Genomic DNA, 25,882 nt, shown 5'->3' on the forward strand with positions numbered 1-25,882 from the left:
CGTGTGGACCCTCCACCGCTCCAATTTGTACATTACAATTTGAAACTCGAGTTACATTCGAGTCTAAATCTAATTTACAACAAGAATATAAGAGAAAGGCACGACGCGCAGGTCGCGGAAAAATAAAAACATACAACACGCGCAAACACATAACGGCACGCAGGCCGTATTATGAATTACAACACAATCCAATCATATTGGGTTTTTGGGCCATGACTATCACAAAATTAATATATAATTCAAAATTATATATTTTTATAATTTTCTATAATTTTAAAATAATTTTTTTTATTAAAATTTTTACGAGTAAAATTTCCCGGCGGTCCCGTTTAGCGGTTTCGGGCGCAATCGCGGAACGGATCCCCTTGCGGAGCCCAGGGGCAGCGCCCCTACCCGCGATCTAACCATCGCTAGGGTTCGTTTGTGATCCAACAATGCCTAAACCCGCTGTCCCAAAACGATTTGGGCCGAGACATTGCCGTTTCGGAAAAATCTTCCCGACGGGTTCGTTTTAAGCGATTTCGGGTGTGATCGCGGAGCAAATCCCCTTGCGGGGTTAGGGGAAGTACCCCTACCCACGATCTAACCATCATGAGTTGCTCCTTTGCGATCTAATGACACCCAAGCCCGCTGTCCCAAACGGATTTGGGGCGAAACGAAGCCGGTTTTGAAAGATCTTTCCGGTAGCCGAAGCCTACAAGTGCCGAGACACTTGTGCTTCGCTTCTACGGAAAAATTACCCATAAAATCATAAAAAACTAATTTTTACAGAAAATCACAGAAGGTTTTTATTTTTCATAAAAATAAAAACAAACTCGTACAAGCCTTGCACGTGGCTCTGATACCACTGTTGGGTTTTTCGGGCCGTGAAAACCGCTTTTCGCGTCGCGGAAACCCCGAATCGCCCAAGCCACGGATCTCGTGCAAGGTAAAACTTTCAAAAAATACGAGTACGAGTTTAAAACACGATCAACTCTTAGATCTATGAGGGAAAAATATTTACCCTTGATGCGTGCCCTTCGCAATCCCGCAACGTCCAAAGGTAGCCGGATCTCGTAACCGTCAAGCGAATGGTCCTCTAGCGGTATCCACACGAACAAGGAGTGGTCTTCTACCACTCAAAGATGGAGAGGAGAACCCACAAGTGTGCTAGCACTTTCTAGGGCTCTCAGATTGGATCTAAAAAGGTGAGAAAGGAGAGAAGGGAAAAGGAACTCACACACTCCTCTAGTTACTCTCCTTTTGTGACCTTCACACCACCTAGTTGCTTAGAATCAACTCTCACTTCTTCTCCACTATGAAGCCACGACCATCAGCAAGCTAGCGAGAGGGAGAAGCACCCAAGGAAGAAGAAGCATTGAACACAATTCAATTTCACCAAATGAAAACATCTCATCACTTAGTGTGGCCGGCCACCACAGGTGTAACCCCCACATTAATGTGGCCGGCCACATTAAGAGGATTAATGGTGTGTCACCTCCATGAGGTGGCACACCATTATATAAGGGGATGATGTGGCATGCCATGTAGGATTAGTCATCCTCATGATGTGGCAATTCATCAAGTCAAAACTTGATGTGTCAACCTCTATTTGGTCAAGTCAAACTTGACCAATGCTCTTCCTTGTTGAGTTAAATCCAAGCTTTGATTCAAGTCAATTTTAATTTAATGAATCTCAATTCATTAATATAAATTGACTCATGAATCAAATTTAAATTAGACTCATTCAACAATTGAATCTAATTGAGTCTAACTCAATAAGTCGAATTTGAATCCAATCTTTGATTCATCATATGAATCTAATCCTATTGGTTCATCATATGAACCTAATCTCCATGCACATGTTCTTTGTGTGTGACCCAATAGGTTCTTGTAACGTTGACAATGTTATAAACTCATTTAGAAACATAAGCAATGAGCGACACCTAGCAATACATCATTGCTACCCAAGTTACAAGAAATGTTGAGATCCAACATCACCTTGTGACTACTAATTGTGACTCCTCACAATATGTGACAAGTGTCCTTCTATCCTAGACATCTAGATTGATCAATGTGAGGCATAGACCGTGTCATCCTCTGACCAATCTAAATCTTGAACTCCGAGTAGACTCACTCAATCAAATGAGCTCAATATCTCATATTAACTCATTTGGGTATGGCCATACACTTCGTGGTCTCACTCTATCAAGAATATCGATGTCTCTCCCATCATATAGGAGGGATAGATCCCATCTACATCACTCACATCTCTCTACATAATTTGTTATATACCTAGTAATCACCTTTATAGTCCACCCAGTTACGGGTGACGTTTGACGAAACTAAAGTACATAACTCCTTATGTAGGGATCCATGGTGACTTCAGGTCTAAGGACTAATAGTCATACTAATAGCCATATGAGAAAGTATATGACACTCATATAATGATCCATGATACTTTCTCATGGCGGGTCATTCAGTATACATTTTCTAATGCATACCCATGTGTCAGCTTGATATCTCTATATCCATGACTTATGAGATCAAGTCATCGAGCTGACCTACATGCTAGTCTTATTGTATTAACATTGTCCCTGAATGTTAATACTCGACTAGGAATGATTTAGAGTAGTGTTCCCTATATCATCTCACTATCGATTCAACTAATCGATTGATATAGGTATGAACGTTCTACTCAAGGACGTTACTATACTTATTTTATCTGACACTAATACAAATAAGCATAATAACCAAAAACCAATGCCTTTATTAATATACAAAAATATGATATACATGAGTCCATACAATCATCAAATGATTGGCTCTAGGCCTCTAACTAGCAACATCATTTCAAAGGATGGTATTATGGTAGACCCCAGTAAGATAGAAGCTGTGAGTAATTGGAAAAGACCCAAGAACGCCAGTGAAATCAGAAGATTTCTGGGATTAGAAGGTTATTACAGAAGATTTGTAGAGGACTTCTCCAGGATAGCCTCCCCACTGACAGCTCTCACCAGGAAGAACAGAAAATTTCAGTGGACAGAGGACTATGAGAATAGCTTCAGCGAGCTAAAAAGGAGATTGACCAGTGCACTTATTCTGACTCTACCAGAAAACATAGACAGCTTTGATATATATAGTGATGCCTCTAAGTTGGGACTAGGAGCGGTGCTGATGCAAGACGGTAAGGTAATCGCCTACGCCTCCAGACAACTCAAGGATTATGAGAGGAATTATCCTACTCATGACCTTGAGCTGGTAGCAGTAGTGTTCGCTCTCAAGATTTGGAGACATTACTTGTATGGAGCTCAGTGCAGAGTATATACAGATCATCAGAGTCTGAAATACTTCTTCACTTAGAAGGATCTGAATATGCGACAGCGCAGATGGCTAGAGCTGGTCAAAGACTACGATATAGACATCCTCTACCACCCCGGAAAAGCAAATAGGGTAGCAGATGCACTTAGCAGGAAGTCCAGTGCTGCCCTATTATCTCTAGCAGCCATGTCACCACCCCTACAGAAAGAGATCACAGATTTCGATCTCGAACTCATAGTCGGATAGCTCTCTACTATGACATTAGAGTCTACCTTGCTTGGTGACATCCAGATAGCTCAGGAGCAGGATCCTGAAATTCAGAGAATCAAGCAAGGGATAGCAGGATCAGAAAGTAGAGAATTCAGAGTGTCCGATAGTGGAGTATTGTACTTCGGTGACAGATTATGTGTTCCAGATCAGGAGGAACCACGGAGAAAGATTTTAGATGAGGCTCACAAGACTCCCTATGCGATGCATCCTGGCTCCACCAAGATGTATCAGGACTTGAAGAAACGTTTTTGGTGGTCTGGGATGAAGAGAGACATCGCTAGATATGTTAGCACCTGTCTAACTTGTCAAAGGGTCAAGGCAGAACATCAGAGACCAGGAGGAGTTTTGCAGCATATTCAGATCCCAGAATGGAAGTGGGAAGACATTTCTATGGATTTCATTGTGGGATTACCCAGAACCACGAATGGTTTTGATACCATCTGGGTAATAGTCGACAGATTGACTAAATCAGCCCACTTCTTAGCTATCAGGATCTCCTACTCCATGGAACAGCTAGCTCAGTTGTATCTCAAGGAGATCATTAGACTACATGGAGTCCCACGAACCATTATATCAGACAGAGATAGCAGATTCACATCACACTTCTGGGAGTGTGTACAGTCAGCTTTGGGCACGAAGTTGAAGTTTAGCACAGCCTTCCATCCTCAGACAGATGGACAGACGGAGCGGGTAAATCAGGTACTCAAAGATATGCTCCGAGCATGTGCCCTAGATTTCAAAGGAAGTTGGTGCAAATATCTGAGTCTAGCAGAATTTGCATACAACAACAGCTATCAGGCCACTATCGGTATGGCACCTTATGAGGCTCTCTATGGGCGGAGGTGTAGATCTCCAATCTGCTGGTATGAGAGTGGTGAACAGAAAGAACTAGAACTTCAGACAGATCTAGTGGCAGATACCACAGCAGCTATACTGCAGATCCGCCAGAGGATAGAGACAGCTGAGAGCCGCCAGAAAAGCTATGCTGATACACGGCGTAGACCTTTAGAGTTTTCAGTTGGGGATTCAGTGTTCCTCAGAGTAGCTCACATGAAGGGAGTAATGCGTTTTGGGAAGAAGGGCAAGCTAAGTCCCAGATATGTGGGACCATACCTCAATAGCAGAAGAGTGGGCAAGGTAGCATATGAGCTAGAGCTACCCCAGGAAATGTCAGCTGTCCACAATGTATTTCATGTCTCTATGCTGAAGAAGCATACCCCAGATGCCAACCAGGTGATTGAGCCTCAGTCGGTACAGATCCACGAAGACCTCAGCTATGACAGTCGGCCTATTCAGATAATAGACCGAGCAGTTAAGAAATTGCGGAATAAGGAAGTACCATTAGTCAAAGTCATGTGGCACAGTCACACAACAGAAGAGGCAACTTGGGAGACAGAAGCTAGTATGAGACAGAAGTACCCAGAGTTATTCTAAGTTCGAGGACGAACTTTTTATAAGGTATGGGGGATTGTAACGCCCGAAAATTCTCAAAACTATTTTTAGAAATATTCTACGATTTTTCTGAATTTTAGAATATTTTTATGTAATTTTTAGAATAGCGGAAGTAGCAAAAATATATAGAAAACGAAATAGCCTACGCAGGAATTGAACCCGTGACCTATTGGGTCCTACGACTTATAGTGGACTCTAGTAACCAAGTGAACCCAGCAGGGCCGTGCTGAAAGGAAAGGGAAACAATTTTATTTAAGTTGGAGTTGGGTTAATTAATCCCTTAATATAAATAGGAAATTAAGTGAGGAGTTTTAATTTTTACCGTGACTTACCTCTTCTCCTCACCGTAACCTCACACCGCCTCCCTCTCCTCTCTTCCTCTCGGCGCCAACCACAAGAACAAGCAAGGGTTCCGTCCCAAGGGTTCCAAGGGCAAATTCCGGTGACGACTTCGACACATGGACGCTCCCCTCCGCGAGAGGAACGCTTAGACGCGAGAAGATCATCGAAAGGATCGTCTCCTTCGGAAATCTAGCGATTAGAATTGTAAGAAACTTCGAGCAGGAGGTAAGAAACCCCTCACCTGCAGTATAAGTAGCTTTTCATACGATTCTATGTTTTTAAATTAGTTATATGCAGACTTTTCGACACATAGGGTGTATTTAACCCTTCTCGCAGGTTTAGGAATTTAGGTGAGCACCTCTAGATGGGCCAGACACGTTTCCTCCTTTCAGTTGGAGATTCTAGACGTTGTCGGGTGCCTAGAGGTGGTCTCCCTAATAGAAAGGAGAGTTGGAGCACACTAAGTGTTCGATAAAATGCTTAGCTCAGGGCAATACTACAGTAGATAATTTTTAATAGCTCAGTAAATGCAATAGAAGCATTTAAATAGTTTAGTTAGTCTTGCTACAGCTTATATGAGACTACGGTCCAATGGGTGGGCACTCACAGTCGCCTCTAGGTTCAGATAACCTAGTAAAAGCAAGATAAGTTAGTTAGCTATGATTCAGTATTTTATTTTCAGTAGGGGCACTGTACAGGATTAGATATCCATTGGGCTGGGCTCTCATAGTCGGTCCCTAGGTTTAGATAACCTAGTAAACCTTACTAAATTTGGGATTTGCAACTCCGGGTTTAGTTATGGATGCGCGCATAGCATGTACAGTTCCCGGGCCCATTAGCAGTATGATTATGTATTTTAATCTATTATATTATAGTTTTTTTTCAAAACTCACAAGGGACAGTTATGATAGTTGAGTTTGAATTCAGTTCTAGCTTAGCTCAGTTCATGTTCAGTTCAGTTTCCTTTATTGATACTCATGATAGTTTATGATTGGCTCGTATGCCATGCTTTAGTGTTCATGTTCAGTGATTTCAGTATGCCATGTGTTAACAAGTTCATCATATGTGTTGATAGCATGTTTTAAAAAAAACATGAATGCATCGTATGCATGTTTTAGTGAGGTAGATGGCTTCTTACTAAGCGAAAGCTTATAGATACTTTCTTTTCCTTATACTGCAGATTAAGGTAAAGGAAAGATGGACTAGCGGAGGCTGGAGGACAATGCTACGAAGATGTGTGTGGGCAAGAACTTGGGATAGAGATCTAAGGAATTTTAGCAAGCTTGGTTTAAGCATTAAAACCTTTCAGTATTTTATCATTTGCACTTTATTATGCTTAGAACACGGTTTTTATAATGTTAGAATGTTAGTTGTTATTGTTAGAGCGTTTCTTAATCATTTTAGAACCTGTAATGAGATTGAGGCACGAAATAGTGCTGAAATCAGATCATTGGCACGAAATCAGAAACTCGAATCGATCAGCTGATCGATTTGAGAGTTTCTAGTCGATCGATGGATCGACTTGGCAACTCGTCTCGTGAACAGTAGGCGTCTGGATTGATCAACAGATCGATCCAGCCAATTCCGTCGCGAACAGAAGGCTCTGGGATCGATCACTGGATCGATTGACCAGTCTGGATCGATCAGCCGATCGATCCAGAATATTGCCTGAGCACAGTAGCGTGCTGGATCGATCACCGGATCGATCCGACATTCCAATCAATCAATGGATCGATTAGGAGGTCTGATATCAGCGGAAAAATGTTTAAGTTCAGTTCCTTGACCATGGGGAAGGTAAAACATGTCATGAATAGTTAGTTTACACCCCTTAGCATGTATAGTACTAAGAAATGTTAGTAGTTTAGCAAGATTTCAGTTAGTACAGCTTCCGCACTTAGTATTTAATGATGGTCATGGATTAGTTAGCACAGATTAATGTGATGATTGGCCTCACAGCCTAGTTAGTAGAAGGTGGGTCGTTACATAGGTACTTACCTACCACACACTCGGTTCATATTTCTCAATCAACCCAGGATCTAAAAGGCGTGCTCAATCTCAAGAGAAGGTAGGTAGTCATTTTCCCAGTAACCTAACTCGGTCTCAAAGGGGTGACTTGCCAGATTCCACTCACGACAACTGTTTTTTATATCCCTTATTCACTTTTTTTTATATAATTATTTGTATTGTGCAAAACTTATTTACAAATGTACTTTTAGCACAAATGATGTGATATTTTGATTTTTCCAAATGAGCTTACATGATTTGAGCATCATCCAGTAACCAAAAAGAAGTTTGAGAAATCACCATGGAAATCAAGTACTAAACAAACAAGATAAATTATGACTATTTCAATGATATCAACTATCCAAGCTCAAGTATAGTGAAGGTAAGATCCTTAAGGTCAAGCCAAATCTCAAACTTATATCCATATGATACTTAGCTTATTTCAAGCTACTCAAGATAGAGAAAAGAAATACACTAAGCATACTACTAGCATCATTTAAAACATCATGAATCAAGATAATAAATGTGCTAACATTTTTACTAAAAGACAAGAAACCATATAAGTGAAGTTTGATGTTCTCAAGATATATGCCACAAAAAATCAAAACAAAATGCAAGACATAAGCAAAAAGAAAAACAAACAAAGCAAATCAAATACATCTAACACATCCCCCCAGACTTAAACTTTTCATTGTTCCAATGAAAACTAAAACAATGTGAAGGAGATTAAAAGTAAGAGAAGTTACCAAATGATGCATGTCAAATGCCCATGTCATTAACTTCTCCATCATGTTGGTACACTCCTCCTTACCTTAGAATCCTATAAAAGAAGATAGACAACAAAAATTCAGTAGAGGATACAAGTTTATTATAATGAAAGAAATAAAACTAGAAAGAATTAAAGACATGAATGAAAACAATGAAAATGAACTTAGGTTGCCTCCCAAGAAGCGCTTGTTTAAGGTCATTAGCTCGACCACCTCATTAGATTCATCTAAATCTCGCTCTTGGAGGGGTAAGATATTTCAACACCCTCCTACCAAGGGCTCTTATTATAGAGGGAGCTTCCAATATAGAAATTGTAAAATGAAGTATTGCTCTCTCCATCTTCGTCTTCTTTGAAGTTCTCTCAGGTGGTCGAAGACGGTTCAGTGAGAGCTTCTAATTATTAGCCCAAGTGAAATCTGCAAATGCAATGAAAAAACAAATCTCCCACAAACATATTAGATAAGATAGAGCCATAACCATATTAAGATAAGCAGAATAAGAAATAAAAACTAAATCACATCCAACAAAGTCAATGATAGGTACCTCTATAAAATTTTTCAAAAGATCACAAGAAATACTAATCTTTCTTTGCTGAGAGATACCTGAAATTTCTAAACATATTGATGTGACTTCCTCTGAATCAAATGATGGTTCTAGCTTTGGCTCAAGTGTTAATGATATCAATGATGGTGATTCTTGAGACTCTGCTAGCTCTGCAAAAGTCCATACACATTGTTCAACAACATGATCAATTCTTACAACCTCTAAGGGTTTTGTGGACAAAGGTGGTGATCCTTGAGATGTTGCTTCCACAACACAGCTCCCTACATATTCTTCCATATCATCATCATCAACACATACATAAAAAAATAAACCAACATCTATATCCTCAATAGGAGAATCAATAATAAGAGGATCAATAACTTCACTTGCAGTTTTAAATTGATCTACCACATCACATTCATCATATGAAAATTTAATGTCACTATAACACCCTATAAAATTTGAAGGCAAATCTGAAAACTTATATACCACTGCATTATCAATAAAATCCTCATCTGAAGAGTCCTCATCTTCATATACATTCAAAAATCTGCACTCAACCATATTAGTGTCACAGGATTTGCCGAAGTCTTTATTTTCATTGACCCCTACTAACCTTTGTGGAAAAGGAACCCTTAGTGAAGGTCCTGGGAAAGATTGAACTTCCTTTTTCCCAAATTCCCTTTGATCATTTGGAGGAGGTCCAACTTGCTTATCTAGTATTGGTGTGATCAATAACCCAACATTGTCACACTTTTCACTAGATCTTGTCTGCGAAAGAGGGAGATCTCCTTTAAACCATTTTGAAACAATACTTTCAATCTTTGCCCCTAAATGTTTGAACTCCCCGTTCTGTGACTTGTGATTCTCAAGACTCATAGATGGTTGAGCTACAATTTGTTTTACAGGCTCTATAGCATTTATGGCTTGCACTTCATGAATGTTTGAGGGAAATTTCATCCAACTTATGTTCGACCATTCATGGAGGTTCAATGTCACTTGATCAATTAACATATATGCTTCATCTACACTTTTGTCTATAAAAGATCCCCCAGCTGATGAATCCAATAAACTCTTGTCTGAGAAAGAAATTCCCCTATAGAATATGTGCAGAATCAACCATTTTTCAAGACCATGATGAGGGCACTGTCTTTGAAGACTCTTGAATCTATTCCATGCTTCAAATAATGATTCTCCATATGCCTGAGCAAAATTTGTTATGCAATTTCTCATATACATTGTTCTTCTTAGAGGGAAAAAATGATTCAGAAATTGCTTCTCCAATTGCTCCCAACTTGTGATAGTTTGAGGATGGAGAGAATATAACCAAGTCCTTGCTTTATCCTTGATACTCAAAGGAAATGCCATCAATCGAACTGCATCTGTTGACACTCATTCACATTTCACCATATCACAAATCTCTAAAAATGTTTCAAGATGCAGATAACGACTTTCTGATACTTCTCCTCTAAAATTGTGACATTGTATCATGGAAATTAACTTTAGGTCTAGTTGGAAACTTTCTGCTTGAATTTGAGGTTGCACAATGGGAGATAAAAATCTTGCAGAAAAGGATGTAGAAAAATTTCTCATGGGCCTGCTTGACATGTTAGTGCTTATGGATATTCAAGAAAAAATTATTAGAAGAAAAAAAATTGAAGAATCAAAGACAAGAAATAAAATGCAATATGGAAAGCAAGAAAGAAAATGTAGAATTTAAATTGCAGGACAGAAAGTACATAATGAAAATAAGAAAGAAAAGACAAAAGGAAAAAGAGAAATGTCTAGAATAATTCATATGCTAATCAACTAATATGTTTATAGGTTCTTGTTATTCTTGATGTCTTTGTGAAGTTCTTCTTCTGTGAAATGTTCTGTCAATTTCGGGATCTAGAGGAAGAAGTTCTCCTACAAAGTTAGATCTTCGCATACACAAGAACAAGATTGCAAGATATATTTACAAAAGAAAAGTAGATAAAAATTTAAATCAAAAGAAAAACCGAGAAAAGCTAGACTAGAATGCACAGGGACTAGTTATAACCACTTAAGATATCTCAACACGAATTAGCTAAACAACTAATCAATTGATTTATAAAAGCTAGGTGCAACTATGAAAAGTAAAGCCAAGAAGTAAAAGCATAGAAATAGGAATAAGGGCTATGATAAAAGGATGTTCTAGGAATTTTGGTTCCTTTGTAATATTATTCAATGTAAATGATCTACCAAATCTTATTCCTCAATTGTTCATCATTTGTAGAAGATTGCCGATTCTCTCTTGCAATAGACAACCGGCCTAGGACTAAAATCTATATCTAATGTGATCAATTATGAATGATTCCTATGATGTCCTTACACGGGTTTGCATGTCATGTGCATCCCTCGGATAATCAACATAGAAATTCATTACTTCTCAACCATATCAAGATATAAAAGATTAATTCATACAATCTATCATATCCCCTTGAATGACCTTATTTCACCTTCAAGATTATCCCTCAATCGTCCATACACAGGCTTATTTGTCACGTACGTCCCTCGATAATCGAATGAGGAATTACCTGTACAAGATCCATAAGATACTCAAACAGTCAATCAAGTATGGTAATTAAGTCCAATCACAACAATCCACACAACATCAAATAGATACAAACAAGACAAAATCATAGAAATAGGAAATTGGCAAATCCACAAGAGTTTACATCAAATCATATTACAAATACTCCCTCCATCCTAGAATAAGGAGATCTAATCCATAGAACAAGAAAAGAAATCCAAAGACAAGAAGATTTCAAGCATCTTGATCCTAAAATCCAAGAAGAGAAAGGGAAGAAAATCATATCTACGATGAAGAACGATCTTCGGATCCAATCCTCGATCTCGGAGTCGATTCGTTGAAGATCTGCCCTTAGATCACCGAAAAATCCCTCCAAGAAGGTGAGGAATCGCCCAAATCTTGCTCTCTCCCAAAAGGGAGAACTCCCCTTTCAAATGATGAAAGAAACCCTTATATAGAGTAGAGATTTTGGGCGTCACAGGCCCCGAGACCCTGCCGTGTGTGAGACACGGCCTAGGTCATTTTCTTCACTACCTATCTCACACGGCCGAGTGATGCACACGCCCTTGACATGTTCTGCCACTGCCATCCTTGCACGACCGTGTAGATCTACACGGCCTGTGTTGCCTCCAGCTCTGGAACTCATGCACGACCGTGTCTGGGACACGACCAAGGCTTGTTTGGCTTCTGGAAAAATTACACGGTCATGTAGATCTAAACGGTAGTGTTCTCCTTTGGCTTTGGAAGGATTCAAAATTAGCACGGCCGTGTGATGCACACACGGCCGTGACCATCTCCATTTCTGCAGAAACTACATGGGTGATCATCACCACACGACCAGGACATTGCCCTGCTCTAACAATGCTGCATGGTTGAGCATCACCACACGACCAGGACATTGCCCTGCTCTAACAATGCTGCATGGTTGAGCATCACCACACGACCTTGGTCACTCTCCCAGACATGGTCGTGTGGCACTCCCAGACGGTGTCTTCCTCCTTTCGATAACTTGCAGATTTGGCCTCGATCATAAATTTTTCTCCAAATACGACTCTTGAGTATAGAAAATGCATAATACCAGATCTCCAAACAAAAAGAGTAAATATGCTAAAAGCAAAGCTGGAAATATGAAAATGCATAGATAAAGCATGCACAAAATATGTGAATGTACATCAAAACATGCTAAAGAAGTGTATACAATCTACTCACATCAGTGTACTAGTGTAATTTTATAGTCAAGACAGACTAATACCAAATTACACTACAACTGCTCCAATGATTTGTCCCTATCCATCTCGGTCGGAGCTACTATTTATAATTTATTAAGAACTGAAAACATGATCTTCTGTGTGGCACCACACACCAAGTTATCTACAATATAAATTAAATGGACAAATGCATTAACATATAAAATGTAACATTTGACCAAAGTGATTGACATTTCAAAATATAAATATTCAAACAAAAAGATAGGCTTTTAGTATACATCCTAACAATCTCCCATTTATACTAAAAGACTATGATGTTATATATGTTGCCATACATCTGATTCCCATCCTCTCAACATGGCCATCAAAAGCTCTCGCTAGAAGGGCCTTAGTGAAAGGATTTGCCAGGTTATCTGCTGATGCAATCTTGGTGACAACAACTTCTCCTCGCTTTACGATGTCTCGTATCAGGTGGTACTTGTGCTCAATGTGTTTACTTGCCTTATGTGCTCGTGGTTCCATCAAATTTGCTACTGCACCACTATTATCACAATAAATTGTGATAATTTTGGGCAAACTAGGAATCACATTTAAGTCCATCAAGAAGTTTCTGAGCCATACCACTTCTTTGGTTGCCTCAGAGGTTGCCACATATACGGCTTCCATGGTGGAGTTTGAAAGACATTTCTGCTTAACACTCCTCCATGTTATAGCTCCACCTCCCAAAGTAAACACTTACCCCGAGGTTGACTTACTACTGTCCCTATCTGATGTAACACCTACTAAGCTTTTAAGAATAAATATGAGAATGATGAATTTGCCTTAGAAAAATAATAAGAAGTGAGTTGAAGTAAAAAGAAATAAAATGAAATAAAAAGAAGTGATGGTCAAGGATTGAACCTTGAACCTCTTATATTATAATTCATAGAATTAATTAGTAGAAACCAATTGGGATAGAGAGAAGATATTGATAGCAAAGGAGGGAAACTCATGATAAAGGTGAGAATAAAAGATAGCCAAAAGAAAACAAGAAAAGAGCAAGAGAAAGGCAACTTGCCTTCCTCCCTTTCTCTCCCTCTTCCTCTTTGATCTTGCCGAAATTTTAAAGAGGAGTTAAGGGGATTCATTCCCCCTTATTTTATCATGAATGGTGAGAATAAATGGAAAATAAGATAAATAAAATAAAAAAATAGAGAAAAAGGCTAAGGGAGAAGGAAAGCAAAAATCAAGTTTGCTACCTCTTCCCCCTTAACATAAAAGGGAGCAAGAAAAGAGAAAATTATTTTTCTTTCATTTTCTTTCACTCATCCTCTCCCTCACCGAGAACACCACAGTTCCCTCTCCTCCATCTTCAGCCCCAAAGCCAAGTTTGTCCCTTAGAAAGCCTAAGATACATGGAGGACTTAGCAAAGGAATCAAGGGAAAGGAACTAGAAGAAGAGACTATTTCTTCTTCACCATACCTTAGATCCACAAGCGAAAAGGATGTAAGCTTCCCCTCACCTGTGGTACAAGGCATTTTATGTACTTTTCAGATTTTATGAGGATTTTAAAACCTAGAAACAAGTTTGAGAAAATTCGGCCAAGAAGAGCTTTCAAAATGTAATGATGTTTAACTAGTCTTCACTATATGATAGATTTTTCTATGCTATGTAGAGGAGTTTTTTTCTTCATGCTTTTATACCTATATGATGCTTGATCAGAGGAATACTGAACCCTAGAATTTCGGCCAAAAATATTCTTAAGAAGCTAGGGAAATTTATTGTTTTACCCAACTAGTACAAGGTTCTCCCTATGAATTATTAAGGATTATGTATTAGTTTTTCTTCCTTAGAAGATATTTGAAACTAAAAGAAAACCCACTCATATGTTTCGGCCAAGGAAGGGTTTAGGATTAGGAAGGCCTTTAAATTTAAATAACCTTGCTCATGCTATAGAATACAAAGATCTTAAAGGATTTGTATGCTTGAATATTGCTAGAATTTCATGAACTCCTTCTTAGTGTTTTTCGGCCATGATGAGATGGATAGCTTAGAAAGCTTAAACAAATTTTTAAAATGCTCAAGACCTCTGTGCTGTTTAGATATGAAAGTTGTTTAATGTCCTCATGCTTAATTAGGGTGTAGAAAAATTAGTAGCATAACATATATCATGTATGACCACAAGGGGTCCTAGTTTACTCATGAACCAATTTTTATATATGTTTCTTAGTAACTTTTGCCATGAAACTTACTTAGATTTTTCATGCTTTAGGACACTTAAAAACCTAGCTAAAGAATGGTAGGTTTCGGCCATGGGAAAAAAATAAAAGAAAAAGAGAAAAAGAAACCTAGAAAGCCTAAGACACAATTCATATGTATACTCATTAGGCTTGTCTTTACACATGCTATGAAACTCGTATGACTTCACATGTTTTTTTTATGTTATTGAAGCAAGTTTAAGCACTGATGAGTTTCGGCCAAGTAGGGTTTAAATGACCTAGAGGCCTTAGAATTTAAACCAAAGGTGTTAAAATGCTTCTTATGAAAATATGATAACCTATTGATTGTGTCACATGCTTGTATAATTTTTCTATGATCTAAAAGGACTATTGTAAGTCTCGGCCATGGAGGGTTAGACTCCCTAGGGACCCTAGGACTTAAATTAAATATGCTCATGTCACCCTACATGAAATGTGATAAGTAGAAAGCCAAGGTTCAATTGCTATATGTTGTTTTATGACCTAAAATGATGCTAGGGTATGTTTCGGCCATAACTATTGTATGATGCTTTGCATGAATTTATACATAATGTTAGTCCAAGTTCACATGCTTGTATGCTTGTTTGTAGCCCTAATGAGAACTTGTTAAATTTCGGCCATGACATATGTTAAGGGCTTAATGAACTTAGGAACTAATTCAAATATGTCAAATGTGTTTACCTTATTTCTTGGTAAAAATGTTATAGATATGATTTCAAGTTGTCTATGTTTTTATGTCATATGGAACCTTGTTTCACACGTTAAGGTTTCGGCCACATGAAATTAGGGAATTGAAGAACTTAAAAACTAAGTTAATCATGTTTATAATGCTTCCTATGAAAATGTTATGATGATAATTTAGGTACCACATGCTTGGATGTTGTGTTTAGCCTAAATTGAGCTCTAAAGGGGTTTCGGCCACAAGGGTTTAGGAAGCTTAGAACCAAGATAAATATGATACCATGTTTCCTATGATAGGATAATCACAAGATACACCCTTATGCTTAATATGTATGCTTGTGATTTATGACTTATGATATGATATGCATGCTTTTATGATATGATATGCTTTGTGCTTAAAATATGCATGCTTTTATGATAAGTTATGTGGATAAAATATGCATGCTTGATGATATGCTTTATGCTTAAGATATGCATGTTTTTATGATTTATGCCTAAGTGATGCATATTGTTATGACATGATGTATGCCTAAGTGATGCATACCTTTATGATATGATGTATGCCTAAGTGATGCATACCTTTATGACATGATGTATGCCTAAGTGATGCACACCTTTATGATATGATGTATGCCTAAGTGATGCATACTTTTATGACATGATGTATGCCTAAGTGATGCATACTTTTATGATGTGTGCCTAAGTGATGCATGCTTTTATGATACATGATATGCATGACATGTACTTTACTTTATGTGTGAGTGGCTTGTACCAAGGGTGGGCTCCATAAGCGCCCCAGGGACTAAGGACCTCGTTAGGGATGGGCTCCTAAGTGCCCCTAGGACTAAGGGCCTAGTATGTTTGCCTCGTAGGGTTCAAGACTTGCTACCTTGGACCTACAAGGTTGCGCGCAATATGTAAGTGATACATAGCCGGGATCCTCAGACGCCGGAAGCGACACGAATTACCTATCGGTTGATGCATGCTCCTCATCAAACTTCAGAGGTCACCATCCTCAGTTTCTCAGCCAACGCACTTTGGGTTCTTAAGTTTAAGGAAGGTGCACCTGGTGATATGGATAGTACCATCAAACCTTTGATATTACAATCACCCCACTTAAAGACACAGCGTCCTCGTTGTGTAATCACATCACAAACAAATCCCGGAATCTCCCTCGCTGGGTGGTGCCCGGTGCTCCTACCACAGCGCACTCACGGCGCAAGGTCGCCTCGATACCATCTAGCGGGGAGATTCGGGATTTGTGGTGTGATTTGTGTTACACAACGAGGACATTGTGTCTTTAAGTGGGGATGGTTCTGAGATTCTCGTTAAGTATGACTTAAAAGGTTAGATGATACTATCCATATCACCAAGGTGCACCTTCCTTTCGGAAGCCCAAACTTAAGAACTCATACCTTGGACCTACAAGGTTGCGCGCAATATGTAAGTGGTACAAAGCCGGGATCCCCCTTATGTTGAGATTATTTTCAAGTATATATACATATAAAAGAGAATGGTTTTAAAGATCATGAGACATACACATGTTTTTCGGATACATGTTTTCCAAAATCATATTGCATACACCTTTTGATTTTGCTATGTTTCATGCTATGCTCTTGATTATGATATGCCATGATAAGGTATGTTTATGTTATGTTCATGCTATACCTTATAGACATGTTTCGGCCATGGATATGTTGATGCTTGATATATATAGATTCGGCCATGGATTTGATGATGCCTTGATGTACATATTCGGCCATAGTTATGATGCTTTGATATACATGTTTCGGCCATGCTTTGATATACCATGATACTTGTTTGTTATGCTATGTCTAGCTATGTTTTATGCAATGCACTATGTATATGTTTCGGCCATGATGATGTTTGATATGCCATGACTAGTTTTGATTATATTATGATGCATGATAAGCTTGAATAGAATGCTATGTTATTCCATGATTAGCTGAGATTATGACTTGTTGATACATTCTTGATTATGTGCTGATTGTTGGCTTTAGTGAGTAGGAAAGGAACTTACTGAGCCATGAGTGCTCATAGATTACTTTCCTTGTACCACAGATAAAGGAAAAAGCTGGATGAGTTAAAAGAGCAGCAGGAGGGGCAACAAAGATGTGTGTGGCGGTGGCTAGGCAACTAATTAAGAACCTGCTTTAAAACCTTTAAGAACTATGCTTTGGTTTTGTGAAATGTAATACAATATGAGTGACTTGATACTAAGTTTTTATTTATTTCGTTATCATGTTATGAAACCATGTTAGTGTAGTTCGGTTTTAATTAAGTTAAGAAAAATAAATTTTAAGTCTTTCGCTGTAGTACGTACGTAGAGTATCGTAGCCCCATCCCTTAGGGTTAGCAGGGAGGGCGGGCGTTACAGGTTGGTATCAGAGCGAGGTTATTGCCAGCTCACTACACACACATCAAGCCTCCTACCTGCCGCTCCAAGTAAGAATGTTTAAGCTAAATTTACTTGTCATATGCTTAAGTTTAATTTTCTTGTCATATGTTTATGCTTAATTTCTTGTCATATGCTTATGTTTAGTTTCATGTTATATAACTTATGCTTTATTTTTCTTTCTTGTTATATTGTCTATGTTTTATTTCTTTACTACATTGCTTATACTTTATTTCCTTATGTTACATTGGTTGTCATTATATTCCTTATTTTTCCTTATGTTGTTTATGCTTTAGATTCATGTTTTACTTGCTTATATTTGATGCTTTATTCTATGCTTTTAGTTATAAATTAGATTAGGAGTACATATTGGTAGGTTAGAAATAATACCATAACAAATAGATAGGAACAAACCAGTACGTTAGAATGGCTAAAATCGATAACCATTTACACTAGTCTATTTCTTTTAGATAAACATGGTTAGGACACGCAATGCCCGAACCGGAGGAACAGTGACTCCACCAGATCTGACGCAGGTAGTCGTAAACCTCCAGCATCAGATCGCAGAACAACAACAGCTGATCACTACCTTAATGGGTCAGCAAGGCAACCCAGTTACCCCACCGGTGAATCCACTACCTGTCATACCTACAGCCGCACCAGTGCCCCCGGCAGCCCCTACTCCGATGGTCCGACAAGAGGCCTACCTGATGCAATGGCAAAGGCTTAAGCCAGAAGCATTCTTGGGAAACTGTGAACCATGGGACGCACAAGCCTGGCTCAAAACCATGGAGAACATAATGGAACTATTGGATTGGCCTGAACACGAGAAGGTCAAGTGCGCGTCGTTCTGTCTTACCGGAGATGCCCGGATGTGGTGGGACAGAGTAAAGGCGAAAAGGCAAATAAACCAAATGCAGTGGGCAGATTTTGAGACAGAGTTCTTAGAGGAATTTTTCCATATGCAAGTGACCAACAAGCACTATGACGAGTTCACTGAGTTCCGGCAAGGGGCTCAGTCAATGAAGCCGTCAAGAGGTTCAACCGCCTAGCTCGATTATGCCCAGAACTGGTCCGAACTGAAAAAGAAAGGGTCCGGTTGATGTTAAAGATGCTCCGACCCGAGATAGCTCTGAACGTAGCCGGCGGAGTTAATAGACCGCAGACTGCAGAGGAGCTGGTCAGCAGCGCCCTGATTACCGAGCACTATCAGGAAGCAATGAATAAGGGCAAGAACCAAGCACTGACCGGAGGACAAAAATCGCACAGTACCAGAACTGACTGGAAAGGAAACTCAAGTGGAAAGAGGAAGCAGTGGAATAAAACAAAAGGTGGCCCAGCCAATAAGCAGACCAAGTACCCTCAGTGTGCCACATGTGGGAAGATGCATTCTGGAGTATGTCTTCTGAGCACCAAAAAGTGCTACAACTGCGGAGGGGAAGGTCATTTGGCGAGAAATTGCCCTACTCAGTCTCAGGCACTACCTTCGCAGAACTTCCAGAACAGGAGTGCCCCCGCACAGCTTCACCAGATGCAAGCTGCCATAGAAGGGACTTTAATCAGCCAAGGAAGATTTGAGGCCCCTCCCACTATGACCAATGCCAGAGTCTACTCTCTTACCAAGGAAGACATGGCGAATGCTTCTACTATTGTCACAAGTCAGCTACTTATTTACAATCAGTATGCTGTAGTATTATTTGATACCGGGGCAACACACTCGTTCGTCTCAACGCCTTTTATGAAGAAGCTAGATATACCACTCCGAACTCTAGAGGACACGTTCTTAACAACCTTACCATCCGGGGAGATTATGCCATCGGACTATATGCTGCAAGCAGTACTTATTCGGATCGCAAACAGAGAACTTTACTGCAATCTGATAGTACTTGATATGCAGGATTATGACATAATTTTGGGCATGGATTTCTTTAGTAAGTACGGCACTTCAATCGAGTGCCGCAAAAGAAAAGTGATTTTTCGACCCGAAAATGAACCAGAGTTTGAATTTTACGGAGAGTCAAAAGGAACGGAGAAGCTATTGTCATCTATTAAAGCACAAAAGATGTTAGATAAAGGATGTATGGGGTTTCTAGCACACGTGGTTGATACCAATCAAGTCAAAGACCCGAAGTTAGAAGACGTCAGAGTAGTATGCAATTATCCAAAGGTATTTCCTGATGAACTACCAGGGTTGGCCCCTGACAGGGAGATAGAATTCGGAATCGAATTGATTCCTGGTACTCAGCCGATCTCGAAAGCACCTTATCGTATGGCTCTGGCTGAATTAAAGGAGCTTCATGAACTGTTATCCGAATTACTCGGCAAGGGACTTATTCGTCCTAGTCACTCTCCTTGGGGAGCTCCAGTGCTATTCGTAAAGAAGAAGGATGGGTCTATGCGAATGTGTATAGACTACCGAGCGCTGAATAATGTGACGATCAAGAATCGGTACCCACTCCCGCGGATCGATGATCTGTTCGATCAACTGAAGGGTGCGACTATTTTCTCAAAGATAGATCTACGATTCGGATATCATCAGGTGAAAGTGAAACCAGATGATATACCAAAAACAGCATTTCGAACCCGATATGGACACTATGAGTTCATACTTATGCCTTTCGGAGTAACCAACGCTCCTGCAGTATTTATGGACCTGATGAATCGAGTATTTACGGCATATCTTGATAAATTTGTGATCGTCTTCATTGATGATATACTTATCTACTCGAGAACTCCAGAAGAACATGCCGAACACCTGAATACTGTACTATAGATCCTTCAAGAGAAACAACTATATGCAAAATTCTCCAAATGCGAGTTTTGGCTTGACCGGGTAATATTTTTAGGTCATGTCATCTCCAAAGATGGAGTTATGGTGGATCCAAGTAAAATCAAAGCTGTAAATAACTGGAATCGACCAAAGAATGCCAGCGAAGTCAGGAGTTTTCTCGGACTAGCAGGTTATTACAGGAAATTCGTAGAGAATTTCTCCAAAATCGCAGCTCCTATGACAGCCCTCACCAAGAAAAATACAAAGTATGAATGGACAGAAGCTTGCGAGAAGAGTTTCGCGGAATTAAAAAGGAGACTGACCAGTGCTCCGATTCTTACTCTTCCGGAAACCAACAGAGGCTTCGATATGTACAGCGATGCTTCCATCATAGGACTTGGAGCTGTACTTATGCAAGATGGCAAAGTCATTGCCTACGCTTCTAGACAACTTAAAGAACATGAGAAGAATTATCCTATTCACGACTTAGAACTAGCAGTCGTGGTCTTCGCTCTAAAAATATGGAGACATTATCTATATGGAGCTCAGTGTAAGATTTATACTGACCATCAGAGTCTGAAATATTTCTTCACGCAGAAAGACCTGAATATGAGGCAACGCCGATGGCTCGAATTAGTTAAAGATTATGACTGCGAGATCCTTTATCACCCAGGAAAGGCGAACAAAGTGGCTGATGCACTCAGCCGAAAGTTCAGTGTCACCTAAAGCAACTATTTTAAATTTCGAGGACGAACTTTTTATGAGGTACGGGGTACTGTAACACCCACTAAGCTTTTAAGAATAAATATGAGAATGATGAATTTGCCTTAGAAAAATAATAAGAAGTGAGTTGAAGTAAAAAGAAATAAAATGAAATAAAAAGAAGTGATGGTCAAGGATTGAACCTTGAACCTCTTATATTATAATTCATAGAATTAATTAGTAGAAACCAATTGGGATAGAGAGAAGATATTGATAGCAAAGGAGGGAAACTCATGATAAAGGTGAGAATAAAAGATAGCCAAAAGAAAACAAGAAAAGAGCAAGAGAAAGGCAACTTGCCTTCCTCCCTTTCTCTCCCTCTTCCTCTTTGATCTTGCCGAAATTTTAAAGAGGAGTTAAGGGGATTCATTCCCCCTTATTTTATCATGAATGGTGAGAATAAATGGAAAATAAGATAAATAAAATAAAAAAATAGAGAAAAAGGCTAAGGGAGAAGGAAAGCAAAAATCAAGTTTGCTACCTCTTCCCCCTTAACATAAAAGGGAGCAAGAAAAGAGAAAATTATTTTTCTTTCATTTTCTTTCACTCATCCTCTCCCTCACCGAGAACACCACAGTTCCCTCTCCTCCATCTTCGGCCCCAAAGCCAAGTTTGTCCTTTAGAAAGCCTAAGATACAAGGAGGACTTAGCAAAGGAATCAAGGGAAAGGAACTAGAAGAAGAGACTATTTCTTCTTCACCATACCTTAGATCCACAAGCGAAAAGGATGTAAGCTTCCCCTCACCTGTGGTACAAGGTGTTTTATGTACTTTTCGGATTTTATGAGGATTTTAAAACCTAGAAACAAGTTTGAGAAAATTCGGCCAAGAAGAGCTTTCAAAATCTAATGATGTTTAACTCGTCTTCACTATATGATAGATTTTTCTATGCTATGTAGAGGAGTTTTTTTCTTCATGCTTTTATACCTATATGATTCTTGATCAGAGGAATACTGAACCCTTGAATTTTGGCCAAAAATATTCTTAAGAGGCTAGGGAAATTTATTATTTTACCCAACTAGTACAAGGTTCCCCCTATGAAATATTAAGGATTATGTATTAGTTTTTCTTCCTTAGAAGATATTTGAAACTAAAAGAAAACCCACTCATATGTTTCGGCCAAGGAAGGGTTTAGGATTAGGAAGGCCTTTAAATTTAAATAACCATGCTCATGCTATAGAATACAAAGATCTTACAGGATTTGTATGCTTGAATATTGCTAGAATTTCATGAACTCCTTCTTAGTGTTTTTCGGCCATGATGAGATGGATAGCTTAGAAAGCTTAAACAAATTTTTAAAATGCTCAAGACCTCTGTGCTGTTTAGATATGAAAGTTGTTTAATGCCCTCATGCTTAATTAGGGTGTAGAAAAATTAGTAGCATAACATATATCATGTATGACCACAAGGGGTCCTAGTTTACTCATGAACCAATTTGTATATATGTTTCTTAGTAACTTTTGCCGTGAAACTTACTTAGATTTTTCATGCTTTAGGCCACTTAAAAACCTAGCTAAAGAATGGTAGGTTTCGGCCATGGGAAAAAAATAAAAGAAAAAGAGAAAAAGAAACCTAGAAAGCCTAAGACACAATTCATATGTATACTCATTAGGCTTGTCTTTACACATGCTATGAAACTCGTATGACTTCACATGTTTTTTTTATGTTATTGAAGCAAGTTTAAGCACTGATGAGTTTCGGCCAAGTAGGGTTTAAATGACCTAGAGGCCTTAGAATTTAAACCAAAGGTGTTAAAATGCTTCTTATGAAAATATGATAACCTATTGATTGTGTCACATGCTTGTATAATTTTTCTATGATCTAAAAGGACTATTGTAAGTCTCGGCCATGGAGGGTTAGATGCCCTAGGGACCCTAGGACTTAAATTAAATATGCTCATGTCACCCTACATGAAATGTGATAAGTAGAAAGCCAAGGTTCAATTGCTATATGTTGTTTTATGACCTAAAATGATGCTAGGGTATGTTTCGTCCATAACTATTGTATGATGCTTTGTATGAATTTATACATAATGTTAGTCCAAGTTCACATGCTTGTATGCTTGTTTGTAGCCCTAATGAGAACATGTTAAATTTCGGCCATGACATATGTTAAGGGCTTAAAGAACTTAGGAACTAATTCAAATATGTCAAATGTGTTTACCTTATTTCTTGGTAAAAATGTTATAGATATGATTTCAAGTTGTCTATGTTTTTATGTCATATGGAACCTTGTTTCACACCTTAAGGTTTCGGCCACCTGAAATTAGGGACTTGAAGAACATAGAAACTAAGTTAATCATGTTTATAATGCTTCCTATGAAAATGTTATGATGATAATTTAGGTACCACATGCTTGGATGTTGTGTTTAGCCTAAATTGAGCTCTAAAGGGGTTTCGGCCACAAGGGTTTAGAAAGCTTAGAACCAAGATAAATATGATACCATGTTTCCTATGATAGGATAATCACAAGATACACCCTTATGCTTAATATGTATGCTTGTGATTTATGACTTATGATATGATATGCATGCTTTTATGATATGATATGCTTTGTGCTTAAAATATGCATGCTTTTATGATAAGTTATGTGGATAAAATATGCATGCTTGATGATATGCTTTATGCTTAAGATATGCATGTTTTTATGATCTATGCCTAAGTGATGCATATTGTTATGACATGATGTATGCCTAAGTGATGCATACCTTTATGATATGATGTATGCCTAAGTGATGCATACCTTTATGACATGATGTATGCATAAGTGATGCATACCTTTATGATATGATGTATGCCTAAGTGATGCATACTTTTATGACATGATGTATGCCTAAGTGATGCATACTTTTATGATGTGTGCCTAAGTGATGCATGCTTTTATGATACATGATATGTATGACATGTACTTTACTTTATGTGTGAGTGGCTTGTACCAAGGGTGGCCTCCATAAGCGCCCCGGGGACTAAGGACCTCGTTAGGGATGAGCTCCTAAGTGCCCCTAGGACTAAGGGCCTAGTATGTTTGCCTCGTAGGGTTCAAGACTTGCTACCTTGGACCTACAAGGTTGCGCGCAATATGTAAGTGGTACATAGCCGGGATCCCCCTTATGTTGAGATTATTTTCAAGTATATATACATATAAAAGAGAATGGTTTTAAAGATCATGAGACATACACATGTTTTTCGGATACATGTTGTCCAAAATCATACTGCATACACCTTTTGATTTTGCTATGTTTCATGCTATGCTTTTGATTATGATATGCCATGATAAGGTATGTTTATGTTATGTTCATGCTATACCTAATAGACATGTTTCGGCCATGTATATGTTGATGCTTGATATATATAGATTCGGCCATGGATTTGATGATGCCTTGATGTACATATTCGGCCATAGTTATGATGCTTTGATATACATGTTTCGGCCATGCTTTGATATACCATGATACTTGTTTGTTATGCTATGTCTAGCTATGTTTTATGCAATGCACTATGTATATGTTTCGGCCATGATGATGTTTGATATTCCATGACTAGTTGTGATTATATTATGATGCATGATAAGTTTGAATAGAATGCTATGTTATGCCATGATTAGCTGAGATTATGACTTGTTGATACATTCTTGATTATGTGCTGATTGTTGGCTTTAGTGAGTAGGAAAGGAACTTACTGAGCCATGAGTGCTCATAGCTTACTTTCCTTGTACCACAGATAAAGAAAAAAGCTGGATGAGTTAAAGGAGTAGCAGGAGGGGCAACAAAGATGTATGTGGCGGTGGCTAGGCAACTAATTAAGAACCTGCTTTAAAACCTTTAAGAACTATGCTTTGGTTTTGTGAAATGTAATACAATATGAGTGACTTGATACTAAGTTTTTATTTATTTCGTTATCATGTTATGAAACCATGTTAGTGTAGTTCGGTTTTAATTAAGTTAAGAAAAATAAATTTTAAGTCTTCCGCTGTAGTACGTACGTAGAGTATCGTAGCCCCGTCCCTTAGGGTTAGCAGGGAGGGCAGGTGTTACATCTGATTGGAAGTCTGAATCTGTGTAACTCACAGGAAGCAAATCATCTGCCTGGTAAACTAGCATATAATCTCTAGTCCTTCTTAGATACTTTAATATATACTTTATGATAGTCCAATGTCCTTGTCCTAGGTTACTTTGATATCTGCTAACTATGCCCATTGCAAAATAGATATCTGGTCTCGTACATAGAATTGCATACATTAGGCTTCCTACAGTCGAAGCATAAGGAACTGCCTTCATGTCCTCTATCTCCTTTGATGTTTTAGGACACATCTCTTTAGATAAAGGTACTCTATGCCGAAAACATAGAAATCCTTTCTTGGATTTTTACATGCTAAAACAAGCTAGGATAGTATCGATGTATGAAGCTTGGGATAAGCACAACATTCTTTTCTTGCGATCTCTTATTACTTTGATCCCAAGAATATGTCCGCATTCTCCTAAGTCCTTCATATCGAATTGCTTGGACAACCATACCCTTACGTCTCATAATACTCTGACATTGTTGCCAATGAGCAAAATGTCATCTACGTATAGTG

At 38.7% G+C, this 25,882-nt stretch overlaps 1 non-coding gene across 1 annotated transcript; it reads left to right on the top strand.

Moving 5' to 3' along the window:
• The first annotated feature begins 9,808 nt into the window (after nt 1–9,808).
• Nucleotides 9,809–9,914, top strand: LOC122003130. The gene has a single exon (XR_006117803.1). It is a non-coding gene; the product is annotated as a small nucleolar RNA R71 (small nucleolar RNA).
• Nucleotides 9,915–25,882: the final 15,968 nt, after the last annotated feature.

This window comes from Zingiber officinale, chromosome 7A (assembly GCF_018446385.1).
Source record: "Zingiber officinale cultivar Zhangliang chromosome 7A, Zo_v1.1, whole genome shotgun sequence".
Classification (NCBI taxonomy): domain Eukaryota; kingdom Viridiplantae; phylum Streptophyta; class Magnoliopsida; order Zingiberales; family Zingiberaceae; genus Zingiber; species Zingiber officinale.